Source organism: Hemitrygon akajei, chromosome 5 (assembly GCF_048418815.1).
Source record: "Hemitrygon akajei chromosome 5, sHemAka1.3, whole genome shotgun sequence".
In the NCBI taxonomy this organism is placed as follows: domain Eukaryota; kingdom Metazoa; phylum Chordata; class Chondrichthyes; order Myliobatiformes; family Dasyatidae; genus Hemitrygon; species Hemitrygon akajei.
Window position 1 is genome coordinate 30,064,795 of NC_133128.1, and position 6,810 is coordinate 30,071,604.

Consider the following 6,810-nt stretch of genomic DNA (forward strand, 5'->3'; position numbering starts at 1 on the left):
ATCAGGAGGGATGGAGAAGGGGATCGGGTTTACAGATATGGAAGTGGATTGGAGGACAGATGGCAAGGCGGAGAAGAGGATCAGGGGGATGGTTGGAGAAGGGGATTGGGGGTTGGAGAAGGGGATCAGGGTGATGGATGGAGAAGGGGATCGGGGATGGATGGAGAATGGGATCAGGGAAATGGATGGAGAAGGGGATCAGGGGGATGGATGGAGAAGGGGATCGGGGGATGGATGGAGAATGGGAACAGGGAAATGGATGGAGAAGGGGATCAGAGTGATGGATGGAGAAGGGGACAGGGGGACAGATGGAGAAGGGGATCGGGGGATGGATGGAGAGTGGGATTGTGGTGACGGATGGAGAAAGGGATTGGGGTGACGGACGGAGAAGAGGATCAGAGGGTAGTTGGACATGGGGATTGGGGTGATGGATGGAGATGGGGATTGGGATGATGGACGGAGAAGGGGATCTGAGGGTGTAGATGTAGAAGTGGATTGGAGGATGAATGGAGAAGGGGATCAGGGGATGGCTGGAGAAGGAGATTGGGGATGGTTGGAGAAGGGGATTTGGGGACAGATAGAGAAGGGTATTGTCGGGATGGAGAACGGAGTCAGGGTGACAGAGAATGGTTTCAGGTGTTGGATAGAGAAGGGGATTGGGGGGATGAGTGAAGGGAAAAGGGGGACAGGTGTAGAAGGGGAATGGCTGGTACAGATGGAGAAGCAGATTGAGGGAATGGTTGAAGAAGGGGATCAAGGATGGATGGAGAAGTGGAATGGGGGTATGGATATAGAAACAGATTGGGGGGACAGATAGAGAAGGGGTTTGTGTGAGTGGGTGGAGAAGGGGCATCAGGGGGATGGATGGAAAATGCGATTGGGCAGAATGGATGGAGAAGGAGATCAAGGAGGGAGCAGATGGAGAAGCGGATCGGGAGAAGGGAACCGATAGAGAAGGGGAGTTAAGCGGTGACCAATCAACAGAGAAGAAATGGGCAAAAAGAGCTACCTTTGCAATTAGGTCCACAAACAAGGTTTAAAAGGCAGAGCTTTGTGGCAGTTTCTCTGAGTTGTGACATGGCCAATCAGCAGGGAGGGATTCCTTAGGAAGGGTGACAGGTAACTGGGTGACTGTCAGGAGAAGGAAGGTAAATGCACAGCCGGTGCAGAGTATCCCTGTGGTCATCTTCCTCAATAATAAGTATAGAACTTTAGATGCATTTGAGAGGGACAACCTACCAGGGGGAGTCACAGTGACCGGGTCTCTGGCATTGAGTCTGATGTTGTGGTTCAGAGGAGCAGAGGGGTGAAGAGGACTGCAGTGTTGATAGGAGATTCTCTAGTCAGAGGACCAGAAACAAGATTCTGTGGTTGCAAAAAAGATACCCAGATGGTATGTTGCCTCCCTGGTGCACGGGTCAGTGGTGTCTCAGACTGGGCTCACGGCATTCTCAATGGCGAGGGTGAGCAGCCAGAAGTCTAGGTGCTTATCGGTACCTATGGCATAGATAGACAAGGTGAGGAGATCCTGAAGAGAGATTTTAGGGGCCTAGGTAGAAAGCTGAGAAACCGGCCCTCCAGGGTAGTAACCTCTGGATTGCTGCCTGTGCTGTATGCCAGTGAGGTTAAAAATGTAATGATCTGGGAGGTGAATGCGCAGCTGAGGAACTGGTGCAGGGGGCAGGGGTTCAGATTTATGGATCATTGGGATCTCTTCTTGGGCAGGTACCCCCTGTATTCTGGATAAAGTCAGGATAAGGGTCTCCCTTGCCTACTGAATATGATGCCTATTGTTGAAATAGATTGACAAAAGCTAAATTGTACTTTTAATGTGTGGTTCAAACTGTAAAAAAAAACTCTTACTGCTGCTGTGTCTTCAGTTTAAGGTTATATGGTCAAACATTAAGTTGAACTTGACATTTCTATGATTACACTGTACTGTTTCTGGTTGTGAAGGAAATTCAATTTAAGTTGATTGGAAGTCAATTAGACTTGGATTTCAAAATAAAGAGAGCTTTATTCATGATATTATCAAGAGTGGAGCCTCTAACAGTCGGTTTCAAACTCCAAATATTACAGAGAGCGAGCTCCTTTTAATGCATGTACAAATGGATTGCAAAAGTAAAGACTATTCGGTTAACCTTGTGAATTAGAAAAAATAAGCTAGGTTCACATGCTGTTCTCTTGTGATAAACTGTACCCATAGCAAAAGCCAAAAATTAAAAATTCAGTCCTGTGTACAAATCTATATTAACAAACAGTTTGTCTCATATCCTTGAGTCTAATTCTTACAAGAAAAGCAACTGTAAGTATTTATTCTAAGAGTCAACTTTGCTGAGATCCAAGGCCATATCTATTGCAAACTAAGCTGCAACCTAGTTTCCATACTCAAAAAGCCAATATTAAATCTTTTTCTATCAAAATCTTTAACTCACAATATTTTCCTCCACACTGGTACAGAAGATTTATTTGTTCTTTTTTCTCAAAGTGACTGATGTAAAGTGGTCATCGATGCCCAGAATCATCATAAATTATTATTTTTGTTTTATTAACAAATTTATTGAATAGTGGGGTATGATGACATTACCAGAGAATATAAGAAATAGGGGCAGGAGTAGAACATCTGGCCCATTGAGCCTGCCCCACCATTCAATAAGATCATGGCTGATCTGACCATGGACTCACCTCCACCTACCTGCCTTTCCCCAGAACACTTAATTCCCCTACTATGTAAAAATCTATCCAAAATTTTCTTAAATATATTTACTGAAGTAGCCTGTACTGCTTCATTGGGCAGAGAATTCCACAGATACCCCACTCTTTGGGAAAAGCAGTTCCTCCTCATGTCCGCCCTAAATTTACTGAATCTTGAGGGAATGTCCCCTAGTTCTAGTCTCGCCTACCAGTAGAAACAACTTTCAGGCCTCTATCTTATCTATCCCTTTCATCATTTTACGTGTTTTTATAAAATCTCCTCTTATCGTTCTGAATTTCACAGGCGGTTCAATCTTGCCTCATAGTCTAAACCTCTCATCTCTGGAATCAACCTGGTGAACCTCCTTGGTACTGCCTCCAAAGCCAGTATATCCTTCCTCAAGTAGAGACCAGACCTGCACACAGTACTCCAGGTGCAGCCTCACCAGTACCCTGCACAGTTGCAGCATAACCTCCTTACTTTTAAATTCAATCCCTCTAGTGATGAAAGCCAACATTCCATTTGCCTTCTTGACAGCCTGCTGCACCTGCAAACCAACCTTTTGTGATTCATGCACAAGCACTCCTAAGTTCCTCTGCACAGCAGCATGCTGCAATCTTTTACCATTTAAATAATAATCTGACCTTCCATTTTTCCTTCCAAAGTGGGTGATCTCATTTTTACCATCATTGTACTCCATCTGCCAGACCTTGCCTACTCATTTAACCTCTCTCTGTGCAATTTGCTTTTCTACTCAACTTAGTGTCATCAGTAAACTTACATACAATACACTGGGTCCTCTCTACCAGATCGTTAATGTGTATCATGAACAGTTGTAAGCCCAGCACCAACCCTTGCAGTACACTACTCACCACTGATTGCCAACCAGAGAAATACCCATGTATCCCAACTCTCTGCTTTCTATTAGTCAGCCAATCCTCTATTCATGCTGATACATCACTCCCAACTCTATGCATCCTTATCTTATGCATGAGTCTTTTATGTGGCCCCTTCTTGAAATAATGGCCAACTGTTCTCCTTTATCCACTGCGCGTGTTATATAAGACCATAAAATATAGGAACAGAAGTAGGCCATTCAGCCCATCAAGTCTGATCCGCCATTCGATCTTGGGCTGATCCACTTCATTCAGTCATCCCCACTCCCCTGCTTTCACCCCATAACCTTTGATGCCCTGGCTAATCAAGAACCTATCTATCTCTGCCTTAAATACACCCAATGACTTGTCCTCCACAGCCGCTCGTGACAACAAATTCCACAGATTTACCACCCTCTGACTAAAGTAATTTCTCTGCATCTCAGTTCTAAAAGGCCGTCCTTCAATCCTGAAGTTGTGCCCTCTTGTCCTAGAATCCCTTACCATAGGAAACAACTTTGCCATATCTAATCTGCTCAGGCCTTTTAACATTTGGAATGTTTCTATGAGATCCCCCCTCATTCTCCTGAACTCCAGGGAATACAGCCCAAGAGCTGTCAGACATTCCTCATACGGTAACTCTCTCATTCCTAGAATCATTCTCATGAATCTTCTCTGAACCCTCTCCAGTGTCAGTATATCCTTTCTAAAATAAGGAGACCAAAACTGCACACAATACTCCAAGTGTGGTCTCATGAGTGCCTTATAGAGCCTCAACATCACATCCCTGCTCTTATATTCTATACCTCTAGAAATGAATGCCAGCATTGCATTTGAAGAACTCCAGAAAGTTTGTCAAACAGGACCTGCCTTTGCTGAATCCATGCTGCGTCTGCATAATGGGTCCATTTCTTTTCAGATGCCTCGCTATTTCTTCTTTAATGATAGCTTCAAGCATTTTCCCAAATACAGATGTTAAACTAACTGGCCTATAGTTACTTGCCTTTTGCCTACATCCTTTTTTGAACAACGATGTGACATTTGCCTTCTACTAATCCACTGGAACCTGCGCAGAGTCCAGAGAACTTTAGTAAATTATCACCAAAGCCTCAGCTATAACCTCTGCTATTTCTTTCAGTACCCTGGGATGCATTCCATCAGGACCAGGGGACTTGTCTATCTTTTAGGCCCACAAGTTTGCTCAACACTACCTTTTTAGTGGCAGCTATGGTATCGAGGTCTTCACCTCCCATCGCATCCATATCATCTCTCTTTGGCATGTTAGATCTGTCCTCCACCGTGAATACTAACACAAAATAGTCATTTAAAGCCTCGGCCATTTCCTCATTACCCAATATCAATACCCCCTTCTCGTCCTCCCAGGGACCCATGTTCACTTTGGCCACCCTTTTCCACTTTATATTATTATAAAAACTTCTGCTATCTGTTTTTACATTTTGTGCGAGTTTATTTTCATAATCTACCTTCTCTTTCTTTATTGGGTCCTTGTTGCTTTTTAACATTTTCCCAATCTTCCAGTTTCCCACAAGCCTTGTAACTTTGTACGCACGAGATTTTAGTTTGATGCCTTCCTTTATTTCCTTAGTTATCCAAGGCTGGCTCACCCCACCCTTACTGTCCTTGCTTTTAACTGTAATATACTTTTGTTGAGCACCATGAAACATCTCTTTGAAAGTCTTCCACTGTTCCTCAGCTGTCATACCAAACAGCCTGTGTTCCCAGTCTATCCTATCCAACTCCTCACTCACGCATTTAACTCTCTAATCTTCTTAACCCTGTACCAATTTGCCCGTGGCTCAGGTCATAATCCACAGATTACCACCTTTTTGGTTCTGCTTTTTAATTTAACCCTGAGCTGCCCAAATTCCCTCAGAAGAACCTTTTTCCTCATTATACCTACATCATTGATACCCACATAGACCACAACAACTGGATCTTATCCCCCCCCCCCCCCCCACTGCAAATTCCTCTGCAGGTCAGATAAGATGTCCTAACCCAGGCACCAGGCAGGCAACAGTCTTCAGAACTTTCTGTCCCTGCGAGAGAGAATTTTGTCTATTCTTCTGACTGTAATATCCCCAATTACCACTACATTTCGCTTCTCTCCCCCACCCCCCTTCTTGAATGGCTCCCTGAACCAGTGCTCTGGTACTATGGTTGCTCATCCTTCCTATAGCCCCCACTCTCATCTATACAAGGAGCAGTATCTCAGACCTGTTGGACAAGCTCAAGGGCTGAGGCCTGGTAGAGTTACCTAATTTGACTGTGGAAAGTGGCTAAACTTGAAATTGCCAGATTGTTTCAGAGCTAACACCAATCCCCTGCATTTCTCTACTCAATTATTCCTGTCCGTATTAGCATGGCCAAACAAAAAGGGAAGCTTCAACAGGAAGGTGCAAAATCTTCTGGGAGTTAATTGTAATTCTTTTTATCTGTTCCTTTTGTTAACAGGTGTGGGACTCTAGAGTGGTTAATTCATCCCTTTTCTTCTCCATCAGGTTAAAATTATTAAAAAGAACTATCACTGGCCAATAAAACAATACTTTGATAGGGATTCATTTACATTATGTGTGCTGTGACATATACAAAATGCCGGAGGAACTCAGTAGGTCAGTCAGCATCTATGGAGTGGAAGAAATGGACACCATTTCAGGCTGAGACTCTTCATCAGCCCTGACCTGCTGAGTTCCTCCAACATTTTCTGTGTGTTACTCTGGATTTCCAGCTTCTGTGTTTATTGACAGAGTTGTATTTACCATCGCAAGTAATTTTCTCATTGACTCGTATTAGCTGTTTTTCTCTGTCTCAACAGAAAATAGTGCTTATGTGGTTGGGGATGGAGCAGGTGTGCTTTCTATAATTTCCTCTAGAAAAATAATTATGAATTAGAAGATGCTTATTACTTAATAAAATCATGGGAATGTAATTTTGAAATGTTCATATACTGAAAATATAATTACATTAATGGCAATGAAGAAAACATTAATAATAGATCAGAAATATGAAGAGGAGTAAAGCATAAGACTTCTCAAGCTTATTCTACCTTTGAATAAGATCACGGTTGATTTTCTACTTTCACACCCCGCATCATTATTTCTTCATGAACCTTAATTCTAATGATTGGCAGGGAAATTCTGGAACTTCTGAAATTCAGATGTTATTGATAATGGTAATATGCACAGGTGAGGCAAAAGGTGTGGGACCAACCCCTATCCAAAT